Source organism: Oscarella lobularis, unplaced genomic scaffold, assembly GCF_947507565.1.
Source record: "Oscarella lobularis unplaced genomic scaffold, ooOscLobu1.1 scaffold_75, whole genome shotgun sequence".
NCBI lineage: Eukaryota > Metazoa > Porifera > Homoscleromorpha > Homosclerophorida > Oscarellidae > Oscarella > Oscarella lobularis.
The window spans coordinates 123,603-137,960 of record NW_027077201.1 but is presented as its reverse complement, the minus strand read 5'-3'; the positions used below and the strand labels follow the sequence as shown (position 1 = coordinate 137,960).

The 14,358-nt window shown below is 45.0% G+C and overlaps 1 pseudogene; it reads left to right on the top strand.

Annotated features, from left to right (window-relative positions):
* The first annotated feature begins 327 nt into the window (after positions 1 to 327).
* LOC136199346 (zinc finger protein 862-like) lies at positions 328 to 13,822 on the top strand (annotated as a pseudogene).
* The last annotated feature ends 536 nt before the right edge of the window (positions 13,823 to 14,358 follow it).

Below are 14,358 nucleotides of genomic sequence, written 5' to 3'. Positions count from 1 at the left end.
AAAAGATTTTATGACGTCTGGCTCATTATAAGTTGGTTTAACCCTTTCGCTGAAAAAAAAGTTTAACTGCTTGGGTGAAGCAAGTCATGGAGCATAAGTTTCAAGTGGTGAAGTATAGGAAGCACTTGCTTATCGACGCGGAAGATATTCTGAAGAAAACAATGGAGTGCTCTAACATCGTCTCGGCGATAAAACTCTCGCCACGCTTCAGGGTTTGACCACTTCAACTGTTTATTATTATTCTGACTCTGTTTTAGGATTTTGACTTCGTTTCCGCTGTAGAAACCCAAATATTTGACTATCGTAAAGTCCGTCTTTGACGCCCTGATGGAAGTCCAGCGTCTCTGGATTTCCTTGGAGAGGCTATTCAGCGAAACAATAGCCGTTGAAGATCTTCAAAATGAAAATTTCGACATTCGCTGGTAAACCATACAAGACTCGTCTTTTCGACTAAAGACATTATTTTTTGTTGTAGCATAAGCGCGGAGTTTCTAAGCTTGATGAAAATTGTCAAGAAATGTGGAGAAGTAAATTTGGTCATCGAAATCGCCGGAATTGAAACTCAGCTGGAACGATTAACCGAAAATCTGCGAAAGATCCAAAAAGCCCTTGGTGAATACTTAGAAAGAGTGCGTGCATCTTTTCCCCGGTGGGTATTGTATCTTTTTCCGCAGAGAAAAAAACGTTAGCGGGTGGGGTAAGGGTTACGGATTAGGGTTTAATTGCCCCTAATTCCCTAGTTTCAAGCTCCACGAATAAAAATATTTATTCGTATGGTCAATTTATATCTCAGCGGGAAGAAGATCGCCAAGCGCGTTAATCTATCGACTAAGTTATGGTTTGTTTGATAAGATAGTCGTAAACTTTATTTATATATTAAATGTATATATTTGAGTGATTCGCGCGTGAAATCCGTTATATGTTGTAGTTTGTATGTTTTAGCGCGCGCTATGACAATTGTTTATTTACGTCATAGCGCCTCGTACAAGTGATATCTCGTTTTCGGAGCTGTTTTCCGTGTTTTTCATGTTCGAAAACGTGTTTGTGGCTTCAGATACAGTGGTAAGTATCGTTTACGCTTTGTTTTTGATCCAATTTCGTCGATCTGATCGATTTCTTCTTCGATCGATATTTGTTGAATGAAAAAGGGTGTATTTTCGTTCGTTCTCGTTTCAGGTTCATGTTTTGCATCGTTTCGCGTCGTTTTGTGTTCGTTGGAGTGTCAGATAAGTTTAAAATGACCGTTTTCATAGTTTTTGGCTTTTCTTATTTTTTATTAGCGTGCGTTACTTGAATTTGTTGTTGGCCATTTTTTCGCATGTTTGCTGCCAATCGTGGGCTTGATTTTTGGTAAGGGCGAGGGTTAGGGTTGGGATTAGGTAGTGTTTTTATTTCGGAGATGCCTTCTGTTGGACCAAAAGAAGCACTGCAAATGGGTTGTATACCAATTGGATTTTTATGTATCCTCTTCAAAAAGTACATAATTTGTGTTCTTACTTCTTCTGGTTCTTTAAGGAGAAATGCCGTTGTTACAGCATCAATTGCTCCTTGTGCTGACAGGCCTTCAATCGTGAGATTGATGGCTTTTGTCAGTGCTTGCGTTGGGTCTTTGTCTAGTTTTTTGTATGTTTTCTCGTCTGCCAGGTGTTCCTAGCCTTTTGTGATATAATCGTTAGTGTTTTCTATAACTATGGCTGCTCCTTTGTCAGCCTGCCTTACAATTATGTCTTTATTGTTTGCGAGGCTTTTAATAGCCTCTCTTTCTTTGTGTGTTAAGAGACAAGTTTTCGACAACATCATGATAGAGGTTTACAAAGAGCAACAAGAAAGAGACGAGAGTGAGCAAGATGCCAATGCCCAGGCTGATGAACAGGCTTCCAATGACAGAGTTTTCCTATTTTCATTTCGGTAAATAACTGAATAACGAATTTTAAAAGGGTCACTGCTCCGTCATACTTCTCGAGATTTCCTTTGCTAAGAGCCATTACAGGATGACGGCTAGACATCAAGTCAAACCATTTTTTACAAATTGGCAAAAACCAGGCTGTCGTTAGGTACTCTGCACTAAGGTTTTCTTCTCTCACTAGATATCGTAGTCCAAAAGAAACGCTGTTGCTGAATAGATGCATAGCTCCAGGGACTTTCATTTTTTGAAAATGAGACGGCTCTAACGTAGCTCTTGTCAGGTTTGGCGCTAGCTTTATGCTGGAATTGTCTTGAAAATTCATCAAATCTTTGACGTGAAGAAGACTGACTCGGTTGGTCGGTAAATTATAGGAGGTTACAACTTTGACTGGCAGCTCTATTTTATTGCCGTTAATGATAGCTTTTTGTAAATTTTTAATTACTTGCGGAACGTCAGCCATGAAGTAGAGGTTTTTTCTTTCACAAACTGGATGCTTTATGAGTAGTATTGAAATGTCTGTTTGTCGCCAGACCAAAACCTGACCACGTCGCCCTGTTGCTGCCACCCATGTCGCTGGTAACGGCGCAGACGTGCAATCCAACACTTGCTGCTTTTCTATTATTTTAAGAATTATTGGTCGAAAGGCTGTTCCGTCACTTTTGTTGCCGGCAAAATAGTAAGCAAAAATTTGTTTCCACCTGGACGATATTCCGGTGAGCATAAATACGAGGCCGTGCGTAGATTGACCGGTATGGTTTGGCAAATTGACGTTACTACTAAGTTGGCTAGTACTGCTGTCGTACTCAATGGAAGGTAATACCGACATTTCGTCTAGCGTAATGCAACAAAATTTTTCTTCTTTGTTCATGCACTTTACTTTTGACGACAGAGCATCGAGAACCTGACACAGCACACCTGGCTCAAAATCAACCTTTGACATGTAGCGAGGCAGGGTTCGGAATCCTGGCAATGGTTGATGCTGACTGCGTAAGAGCTGATATCCAGCAGTCCCACAAGCAAAGCGAATTTGCATAGCTTTCTTGATGGTTTCAATTGTCGATGGAATACCGCGCATTTCTCCATTTCGGTGAATTTCGTACATTTAATTATTGGTAAACAATTTTTCAAATTTCCCAATAACGGTTTTGTTCTTCGCCCGAAGTACATCATTTTCGTTTGACAACCAATGACTTTGGAATCCCTAGCAGCAATCCGGGAGTGGGCTTTAGCTTCAGACTTTTGCTCATTAGTGGGAGAAGTGTCGTCGATGTCGTCGGAGTCTACGTTCTCCGCACTTTACATGCTTTCCGAATACAACTCAGAAGGCATATCAGCATCGGCGACGGTCTCCGATCTACTGTAAGTTTGATCATAGCGGGCTGGGCAGGGGGACAAAATTCGTGTCGACGCTACGATCTTTAGGAGGCTTTCTGACGGTTCGATTAAATCGAAAAAAAAACATTGATGGTGTGTCATCCCATTTTAGTCTCTTTCGACCGTCTGATCGAATTTCGAACTGGGATTTGTCGAAGTGCTCCTGTGAGGGACTGTTTTCTCAAATGCGTCTCAGGTATTGCCCAAGAATATACCTCACACAAGTACGATCCAACATCAGTGGAACGCCGCTTCTCTCGCCTAATTTTTGCCTCCCATTGTAGCCTTCGTTCGCGATTGCGAGGAAATCGCAACATTTTGTAACCTTTTTTTGTGCGATTCTAGCAACCTACAGCACAAAAAGAAGGCATAATGCCGTTGTCAAACGAGCGAAGTAGTTAACAGCCAGTAATTCGTATTTCGCGGTGGACACAAGATGGCGCCCACAAAGTCACGTGATCAATTAAGTTGGCGCAGCTCTCTCTCTAAGGATCTGCGTTGAATATACTGTTCACGTCTGGAGGAAGTTGCTTTACCGGGTTGGCTTCTTCGGAACAAATAATTCACATCATGACGCAAATAGGCTAAGGTCGACCGATTTTCTAGCTGAGCATTTGCTGATATTTGCAACAATTTTTATTTTATTTTTGTGCAAAAGAAGTTCCAGTTGTTTCCCCCAAAGCACTCCTTCAGAGATTGACGACTTCGCCTTGTCGCTGTAGAAAGTGATTTTTCCACATGCATCGGTTCAACTCTATTCCAGTTGGCGGTGTTCCATTGGCAGACGTCGTCTCTGCAAGCTCTATATTTTATTCTTATCGGACGACCATTTCAGTTTTGAATGTGAAACTGCCAACGTGGGAACTTGATTCATATTGTCTAAACACAGTTATTGACAATATGTTATATTCCTGACTAATCACCCGTGCTTTATCCTGCTTTGCAGTCGCAACTGGCTCTAACTATAGATCCGCCGGAAGTTGCGACAACACATGATGAAGGAGGCTTTTCATTGACTTAAAAAGTAGTCGCGTTAGCTCGAAGGACGACGTCATCCTACTCTATCAGGTGGACGATTGCTCAAACCCAGCCAGGTGTGACGAAATTACAGCTTTCTAAACTTTTATACGCTGTCATTGCTTCGCGTGTTTGGACTCCTAAAAAGCGCTTTAGCTTTCCCGTAGAAATTAGCTGAATATATACCTAGGGTTTCGACGAGGTAGTTGTGAATGTCAGGGGAGGTTACGTCTGGCCATTCTGTCGGATTGATGCGCCAGGAGTTGCCCGGCAAGCAATAGGGGCAAGTACAGAGGCCGACTATCTCTACTTTCTTCGCGTATCGGCTTTTAGCGACGCGAGACAAGCTGTCCATGTACGCGTACGCCATGACGCTGCTGGTGCCACTGCGATGCGCATGTACGGGTTACGCGTGTCTATTCACTAGACACAATTCCCTCGCTAAGGTTTATCAGAATAGCGCAACACGTAAAGATTCTGTCTAACGTAGCCGTGCCGCCTTCTGCTTTGCCCTTCATCGAATTAATGACTTTCAGCGGTAGCACCGCTTTTAGAGAACATCGAATCTTCTTTTTAGTCGAACATTCTCTTTACCAAGACCCAATATTCATTCAACTTGAATTCGGAAAGAAGGCATTCTTTGGCCTTTCTCCAATGAACGCAGATTCGTATAAACATTCTGACACAGAACCGTAAATAGAGACGGATGAAGAGTGCCAATTAATTTATAAAGATAATGACGGATGACGATCAATTCGTAATTTGTTTAAAATCCATCGAACAGTTTTTGCGCGTCAACTGCCTTGTATTCGAGGCGAAATCGCCGTAAAGTCGCCACACAACTCAGGTGAAAGTTCCCTGCGATGCGCGCTGGCGTTTCCTTAAGGATCCGCGTGCGGCTTTTGGATTGCGGAAAAATTGCCCTCGATTTTTCAGCAATCACCCACGTAAAAAAGCTTCCCACCCAAAGTATAATACTATCACAGAAAAAGAGAACGAACACTGAAAGAGATAGTGCAACGGCGCCCAGAAAAAAAGTCTCATGCGCAACGGATTCCAGCGCAACGGCGCCTGCGAAAGTTACTTCTCGCGCTTGGCTCTTGGCGACGCGCTCGGCGCCCTGGAGCGTCGTCGAACGTAGCGTCAGGCGGAAGGGAGGAGTTCTTTTAAGCCCTCCTGGCGGTAGCGAGAGTTGCGGAAGAGGGAGTCCCTTGTCGGCTTTCTCATCCTTTGTTAACTTTCCCGTCGGCTGTTGCGTTAACTGCCGCGGAGGGGTCCTTCGACGTTTTCGTCAGCGGCAGCGTTAGCTGCGGCGGAGGTACCCCTTCGTCGACTTTCCGTCGGCGGAAGCGTTAATTAACGGCGGGGAGGGTCATTTGTCGACTTGCCCGTCGGCGTGTAATAGGCCTGGTGTACCGGCGAGGGTAAAACTACACCTTATCGTCACTTTCTTCCATCTTATTGATCAAACGTTCACACTCACAGTCGCACACACAGGCTTAGACTAAAACCTTCTCTTATATAGACCTTGGTGGACAGAGCTGGTTGGCGTGTGTCCACCTAACTATAAGCCTAAACTGCCTTTCTAACTCTTAAAACTTCCCACGTACGGCACTTGTCTTCTTTGTGCTCACGCGCCATATTATTGTGTAAATACTATTGTGCGAACGCATGCGCTACGGCGCATGCCCGTACTTATTTGTGCCAACGCGGAGGTGCCGAACGAGTCTCCTCGTTACATTTCCGCCGCCTCAAGAAGAGCTCGTCCTCGAAAGCAACGGGGCTGGAAGCTTCTCTCTTATGGCGCTAACCTTACCTCCGAGGCGAACGTTCTGTTGGAGGACCGCCTGCCTCGCCACCAGGATCAAAGAATTTTTGAAACTCGTCCCTCCTTTTGTCTATATCCAATTTTCAATAAAGAAGCATGTTTTTGAAATGTGCCTCGCGTATTGCAATCAGAAGATGTACGATAGCCCTGCACTTCTTGGCCCTTCGGCTAATGACGTTTTTTCCGGCTGCGCGTAGCATTTACGCGGGTAATTTGAATAGTGCGAACCTCAGTCTGCCGCGTTGTCCGGGAACAAGGCGTCAAGACGATGCTGAGCTGACCTGGCCGTCACTTGTCGGGTTCTGTTACCCTCGCTTCCTCGAATTTGCTTTGGGCAATCTCGGCTGAGATGCCCCTCACCGGCTTTCGCGATGCGGGAAGCGGCGGCCAGAATGAAGCCGTCAGCGCCAACAGCAGCTTTGATTGAGGAGCAGCCGTCGCTTCCTCATCTACGATAATCGCTTCTCCTCGAATTTTTGCGGCTTGACAGAGCTGCGAATACCGCTGAATACCCGAGTCTTGTGAAGCGCGCATAAATTCTTCTCTCAAGCCTTCGCGCAACTGCATGAACAGTAATGTTTCTCTTGTTTCAGGCGGCACTTCGCCCCTGTGAGCAGATTGGTACGCGCGTTCGACGTGTCGAATTTATTCGCTCAAGCTCTCGGTATTTGCATGCATCAGGTGGCGGAATTTCTGCACAGCTATAACCGGATTGACCGGTTCGATCCGCTCTCGAAGCTCCGCTATTTCCACTGACATGACGTTTCGTTCCTCCTTGCACATCAGCGTCCATTCTTCCCTTTCCCTTCCCTTGAGATGCCTTTCAAGTAGCATCGGGCGTCCCTTTTCAGTCTATCCGTTCCACTTGGCGCAATCTCCACGGTAGGCAGCGAGTCGTCCAACAGAATTTCTGGATCCTTGGCCGAGAAATATTCGATGGGCGGGGCTTTCCCTCTTTTCCTTGACACCTCCGGCCGACTCAGGGTGGGTGATGCACACGTTGAACTCGTTCTGTCGCCGGCAATTCTCCTTTCACCGCGACGCTTTCGAGCTTCCTCTTTGGCACGCTCCCATTTTCCTTTCGGCGAAGTGACGCCGACGTACTAGCGGGTGTTCGCACCGAAGATGCCGCACCTCCGCTTCCCGTAGGCCGGCTGTCTAACCGTTGCCGACGTTTCATCAAGGCATCCACGTCCGTTTCGTTGCGAAGGTTTTCCTCACACCTCCGCAACTGCAGCTCTTCGCAGCGTGCTCTCAATCTGGCGATTTATTTCTTGAGCCGGGCGAGGTCCTTCGCGCTCCTCGCTTCCGAGGCATTCATATTGTCGCTAAAGCGTGATTCGAGCTGTTCGATCTCCTTCTGCGCACGTATCTTTTCCCGGAGCGTGTCAACTTCCATTGGAGTCCTAGGCAACAAGCGCGCCGTCAACAACGGACACTCGCCGCCGTGCTCTCCTCCGGAAGACTTGGGGCCTCCAGAGACTCCTCTAACATCGCTGCTACAATTCGCAGATACTGTTGCCGCAGACACGGGACAAGGGTATCATTCTCTCATCGTCGTCGTCCGTCTCGGACGACCGGCTCAACTCGCTCGCTTTAGCAGAATCCCGCGGATTTTGCTCTTCTTCGTCTTTAGTCTGATCCAGTCCGAAAAGGCTCGACAGACACGATCTCGGCGGAACCTCCAATGTAATTAGGACTCGTGTACCGGCGACGGTTGAACGAGACCTTTTAATCACTTTCTTCCATCTTTATTGATCACACTTAAACAAAAACTTTTTCTTATATAGTCCCTAGCAGAGCTATAAATTAGGAAAGCGGCAACATGCGTACGTCTGTTTGTTATGGTCACATGATTATGTGGAGGCCATTTCGTGTCCTACAAAGCATTATCCGCTTGGGAAGTTGACCGATGATTCGTGTTTGTCTAAGCGCTATAACGTGCTGCGCTGCCTTCGGATGCAGTAACATGTCCGAAAAAGGCTTTGCGATGTTCAAACTTCACCGCGATCCAGAAAGACGACGAATTTGAGCGGCTAAGATCAAGAAACGAAATTGGATTTCGAACGTCACTAAAGCATATCTTTGCGAGGCAAGGACGTACCGGAACAAGCTATCGATAATCGAATAATAAGCTCGTCTAGACTCATTTTGAAAGCGACGCGTTCGAAAAACGAACGAATGGTTAAAAAAGTTGACGTCGAACGCTATTCCAACGCTATTCACGCCTCGGCCCGCAATTCGAAGACGTGAAAGTCGAAGGAGGATAGCGAGCCAATAGAAGCTCCAATCCTTTTATTTAATATTCGTACTCAGCACCGTCTTGCGGTAGATAATTACACAAAAGACCGTGTTAGGTAATTGTCTTTCCCTGACATGCGCAGTGTTTGACGGTTAATTCCTCAAATCGAGTTACTGCGTTCTCGGCTCTTTTGCGGAAATGTCCACTGATATTCGCAGTGAACTAGTGCGGATTACGGTAAATGAATGATTGTTCTGTAAGTACAGATGATTCTTGGAATATTTTTAGACGCTATCGGATCCCTAGTGGTCCGGAAACACCTACGATGGCCATCTTGAAAATTACAAAAGCGACAATCTCTTTTTTTATCGATTTTATGGCTTCGACCGATGCAATGCTCGCATCAAGTAACAGCAATAAAATCGCTATTCTATACCAGATTCAAATATTGTCATTGCATATCACCCATCTCCCTTCCTCGGACGCGTTATTGCGCTCCCCGGTCGAATTCTTCGCTGAACGCACGACCACCTGGCGTCTGCGCGCCGTGAACGAGCCTGCGCGTTCTTCTTCGCACTTCTTCCTCTTCACGTCCGGCGAGGCTCAGCGGGATCCTTCTCGTTCGTATGTCCCTCAACTTAAGGATTGGATCAAGCGAAAGAACGTTCACGCTCCACTTAAGGAGGAGTACTTGGGTACCCCACCGCCTTTGTTTTTTTAAAAATTAAAAAGCATTTGAGCTATGTTTCTATGGCGCGTACGTGTCTTACCTTAGGATACATCTGAAGCATGTGTCTTGGCTCTAAAAAAATCAGCGAACCCGCTATTCGGCGTCAAAAACATGCGGTCTTGCCCGTTCGAGAGCCTTCTCTTCCTTTCGTGATGGTTTCGAAGTATCCATCGATGCGATTTCGCGTTTTTCGTTTTAAAAAGCACAATCCTAGTTAGGCAAAGTACTTTTTACTTTGTTTCTTGACCATGTTGCGATTTCGAAGTGGCCGATCGGTTGGATAGAGGTTTTTGAGCGAGAAGCGTAACTATAGGCGATGTCGTATGTATCCCGTATACGGTTGTCCTTCAATGGGGTTACTTCGTCGAATAGCGACTTATTCTTTGCGATTCGACCGTTGCCAGGTCGCCATTTTGGAAGTCACGAGATAAACGAAGGTGAGCTTTTGTGTGCAATTGTTTCGCGTAATCGCCATCGCACAAATCGCTAAAAAACGCAAGAATATGTCATGCCCAACTACGTTACTGATGTTTGGCGATGTATTTCGACCAGCGAGAGAGTAAATTCGTGACGTTTTGTGGCTGTCTTGAAGAGGTAACGCCCTTGCTTGTTTTCTTCAACTTTTTACCAATTGCGGAGGAAAGTGCTGGTTATTATTAGTTACACGACGGCACAAACATTGAACTGCAAACCTATTTTTGATCCATTTCATGCGTGTCCTAATCTCCATCATGCTCGTCCTCCGAAACATCACTGTACAACACAGACTCAATATCTTCTACAGTAAACCCTCTAAACAAACTATAAATATCCTCTTCTACCACAGAATTATCAACATTACGTACAGATACTTGTTCACATGCACTTTCCCCTCGGACTTGCTTCACGCGTCACCGCACAGATTCTAAGGTCTTATCAATGACGTCCCCCAACTCTTTGACTACGTGAACGTTTCCCGCCGACACGATTCAGGCATAACGCGACCAGACGAACAAGGTTTCAGTTTTGTGTTTGGAATTTCTTTCGATTATTCCCGCTACTGTTGTAATTTTATTGGGTTTAAAAAAAGAAAAGTTGTTTTCTGGACTCAAGCAGACACAAAGGCATAGAACGAGGTGAATGTCAACAATGAACTTCGATTACTACTCACTTGGAAGACGAGGTAACCGCTAGCATTGCCTAATTATAGATGATAGCAGTGAAAGCAACAAAAAAAGATTTCGTTGTTTGAGAAGAAAAAATCGTTCGAACGAGCGATACACGTCTTACCTGGTCGCACACTGTCAACGAAGACAATGTCCCCCTATCCAAAAACAAACAGTTTTTGCTGTCCAAGGGACTCAAATATACTACAACTGCACAACGTTAAAATCAAACTGAATCTTGACTCAAGTTTTAAAAATTCGACTCAAAAATGGTTCGAGCGTATACAAACGCCACATACTACGAGGAAACGACAAGAAAAATGGCAAAAATGTCTAGCCCTTCGCCATCCTATCGCGCAACTAATTAGCTCGACAAACCTCGTCGGACAGCCGCGAAAGTTGTAGTCCGACAAAGGAAAACTGCGCCAAATCCTCAACGGGAATCGAACGCAGCTCGAACCAATCTCGAAGGTTCAAGTACATCATAATTGCACCGGAAACCGCATTCTAACTAGGGATTTCTACATCATTTTATGCTACTTTAATCGTCTTCACTTTTCTGCGCCTTTCTGCAATTCGCAAATGCCCATTTTATTCAAGATCGCCTTGGAGTACGTCCTGGTCGTTCCTGAAGCATCTATTTTGACAGCTGTCGTCGGAATTTGGCAGTGAAATGGTCTCTATCGTTTTTCACGTCGTCGTCTCGTGTTTTCTTTGTTTCGAAGCGTTAACGCGTATGCGTTTCACCTTATTGAAGCTGTTACAGCATCTTGAATCGTATTTTCTTCTATTGTCTTCGAATCGCTTTGGATGACTTCCAAAAAAGAAGAATTAAATTCACAGCCAAACGGACGCGTTCCGTATTAGCTGCTTCAAACAAAGAAGTGAAACCAACCATTTTTCATCAAAATTTGATAAGAAACTAACGAACTCGCTTCTAAACGTTACAAAAATTTCAAAGCATTTTCAACAAAAGCGTCGATTGCAAGATTAGGTTTTTGCCCCTTCATCGTATCACACAAAAGGAAAATGAGAAGTTTTGCCCGACAATATTCTAATGACGTCAGTGTTTTGACGTGAGCGAAGAATGATGTTATCCAACTCAACAAGTTAGTCCTTTAGTCAATTAGAGGTGCCAGCCAGCCGTTCCTACTTGCTTAAGTTCGTAGTTCCTTTTGAATCTTGTTTGTGTCTGTAAGTTTGTCAAATTCTGAGTCGAGTCCTTTGGGGTGAAGTGTACCTCATGTTTTTATCCATTTGGTTTCTGTTTGTGTTAGGTCTGCTTTGGGTACCTGTAGAGTAACTTATAGGTTGTTTTCAAATTTGAGTTTTTGTAATTTCACGTCTGTGTAGATGAGGTAATTTTTATGTTCTACGTTATTTCTGTGCCTTTAACACTTCCTTGTCATTCTGTTTTGTAGGGTTTTGGATGTTTGTCTCACGTATTGTTTTTGGCTGTGTTTGCAGGTCAACACATAAATGACATTTTTGGACATGCAGTTTAAATTTTGTGTTATTTGGTACGTTTTCTTTGTTGTGTACTTGTTATAGTACTTGATTTTTTATTGCCTAGCGCAGTTTGCTGTTTAAACATTTTTTTCAGCGAAAGGGTTAAGTACGATCAATCTACAAGGGGCATTACGTGTAGGATTTGCCAGAAGCACTGCTCTGGAGCTAGGCCATACAAGCACGAATCGTGGATTAAAATGCCCTGTACGCGATTGCGGCTTGAAAGTATAATTAGACACAAAAAATGCGAGTCACACATCACGTGTGTGAGGTTGGAGCGTCTCGCTTCCAAGCCAAACGTTGTGTCTGCTATCAATCCTGTTGTTCCTGCTGAAGGAATCGAGCAAGCAATTGGTTGTCTCTATTTCATTGCTAAGCGGCGTTTGGCTCACACTACCAATTTTGAACTGATCCTAGATCTGGCTTCGTGGTTGGGAGTAGAAATTAAAAGCAAGATTAGAGTAGCTCGAAATGCTATCTACACCAGTCACAAATCGATACAAGAGATGCTTTACGCCATATCTGAGCTCCTTGAAAAAAGATCTCTCGACGAATTGAAAGATTCTGAGCATTTTGCTTTAATGTTTGACGAGACAACGGATTGCACTACGCAAGAGGAGCTGGCAATTCACGGTCGCTACATTGATAATGCTACAGGAGAACTCAAATGCACTTTCTTAAAAGCAGTGGACTTATTGCAACCCGAAGTTGAGAGCGCTGCTGCTGGCGGGAATAGCTGCATTAGAGCAAGAGCCAAAACCATTACACGTCGCATCAAAGAGTTTATTGAGGTTTCGGGCGTAGACCGTAGCAGACTTAGAGGAATTGGAACAGACGGTGCATCGACAATGGTTGATTGCAGAAACGGTGTCGTCGCTAGGCTAAAACGCACGTTTCCATCTGCTGTTGGAGTCCACTGTGCGGCACACAGACTGAATCTTGCATCAACTCAGGCATCAAAGGCAGTGCCATACGTCAACGCATTTGACAATATTCTTCGTCAGATTTTTGATTTCTTTGACAATAGTGCCGTTAGGACGGCAGGGTTGGAAGCAATCCAGGTGCTGCTTCATGAAAAGGGAAAAATGGTTGCACCTTGCGCAACAAGATGGCTGAGCATCGAGCGAAGTGTCAGCCGTCTTAAAGCATGCTTTGCATCTGTCAGCGTCAGTCTCCAGCGAGAGGCGCAGGAGAGACACGACGATAGAGCTTTGGGCATCAACGCAATGATAACAAAGCACAAGTTTATAACGACCATGCTCTTAATGTGCGGTGCTTTGCCGCACGTTTTGCGCCTCTCAAAAATATTTCAACATCAACACTGCGATTATAGCAGTATTCCAGGAGCGCTTTTGTTGACGAAGGAGGCTCTTACGCGACTAAAAACTGTCGACGGTATGCATCTTCGCCAGTTGCCGGAATTTCTGGAGAAACTGAAGTCATCGGGGATCGTCATTACACGTGACCCAAATGACAATGAAATGACTTTCACAAATAACATCAAAACACCTTATCTCTCCAGCCTGCTCTGTAACATCAAAAAAAGATTTGAAGATGAAGGAGTAATAACGTCCTTTACCGTCTTCAATCCGGATGCGTTGCCATTGCCTGATTCTGGAGAAGAGTTTGCCGAGTACGGCAACCGTGAAATAGAAAAGCTTTTCACTCATTTTTATCCTTCTGACGCAGACGAATCTCTTGAGGAAACCCTTGAGGAATGGTCAAGTGACAAGGAGCGTCTAGCGATAAAAAGGAGAGAATCGCCGGCATACACTTGCAAAGAAGTTCTGGACAATCTATGCGGTGACTTATCAACCAAAAGAATGTTTCCCAAGCTTTCATAAATAGCATGCATTTGCAGAGTTATTCCGATGCACACAGCGAGTGTTGAGCGCACTTTCTCTCAAGACTCAACTTGATAAAAACGGATATACGAAATCGAATGAGCGAAAGAACCCTGGACGCACTGCTAAGAATTGCCGTAAACGGTCCTTCTTTGGAACATTTTCCCGTAAAAGATGCTGCTTAACTGTGGGCTCTAAACAAGAATCGCAGACTTTCCGTAAAATAAAGCATGTCGATGAGCGTTTGGATTGTTAAAATAACTGTGAAAAATGGCGTCAAAATTAATCCGTAAAAACCACGCCCCCAAATATTTTTAGGGGGCTTCGCCCCCAAACCCCCATCACTTATCACCCATACAAAAAAAAACCTGGGCAGAACCCTGGGTGATCGCTATGAGAAACCCGTGCGATCTACGCAATGAAGGGCGTCGTGAACTTTGCCAATAACTGTGAGGGCATAGCCCAAAGCGGAGGAAAAGATTTCAAAAGCGGCACGCGAAACGCCATTTGATATAACGATTAGGGTTTTGCCGTGACGTCTGCGCCCGTATCGATTTTGAAGACGACCGGAACGGGGCCGATGCGTAGAGGAACGAGCCACGGTGTCGCGTGCCGTAGTTTCTTCTTCTGAGAGTTCTCCCAGGAATACACCGCCGAAGTCTGCAGTTTGGTCTTCGTTAAGTTGATCAGCCGATTGAGTCACTTCGCGGACAGCTGGCGCTTGAGTACTGCGGCAGACGCGAGGGTAGTTCTTTCGCTTGTG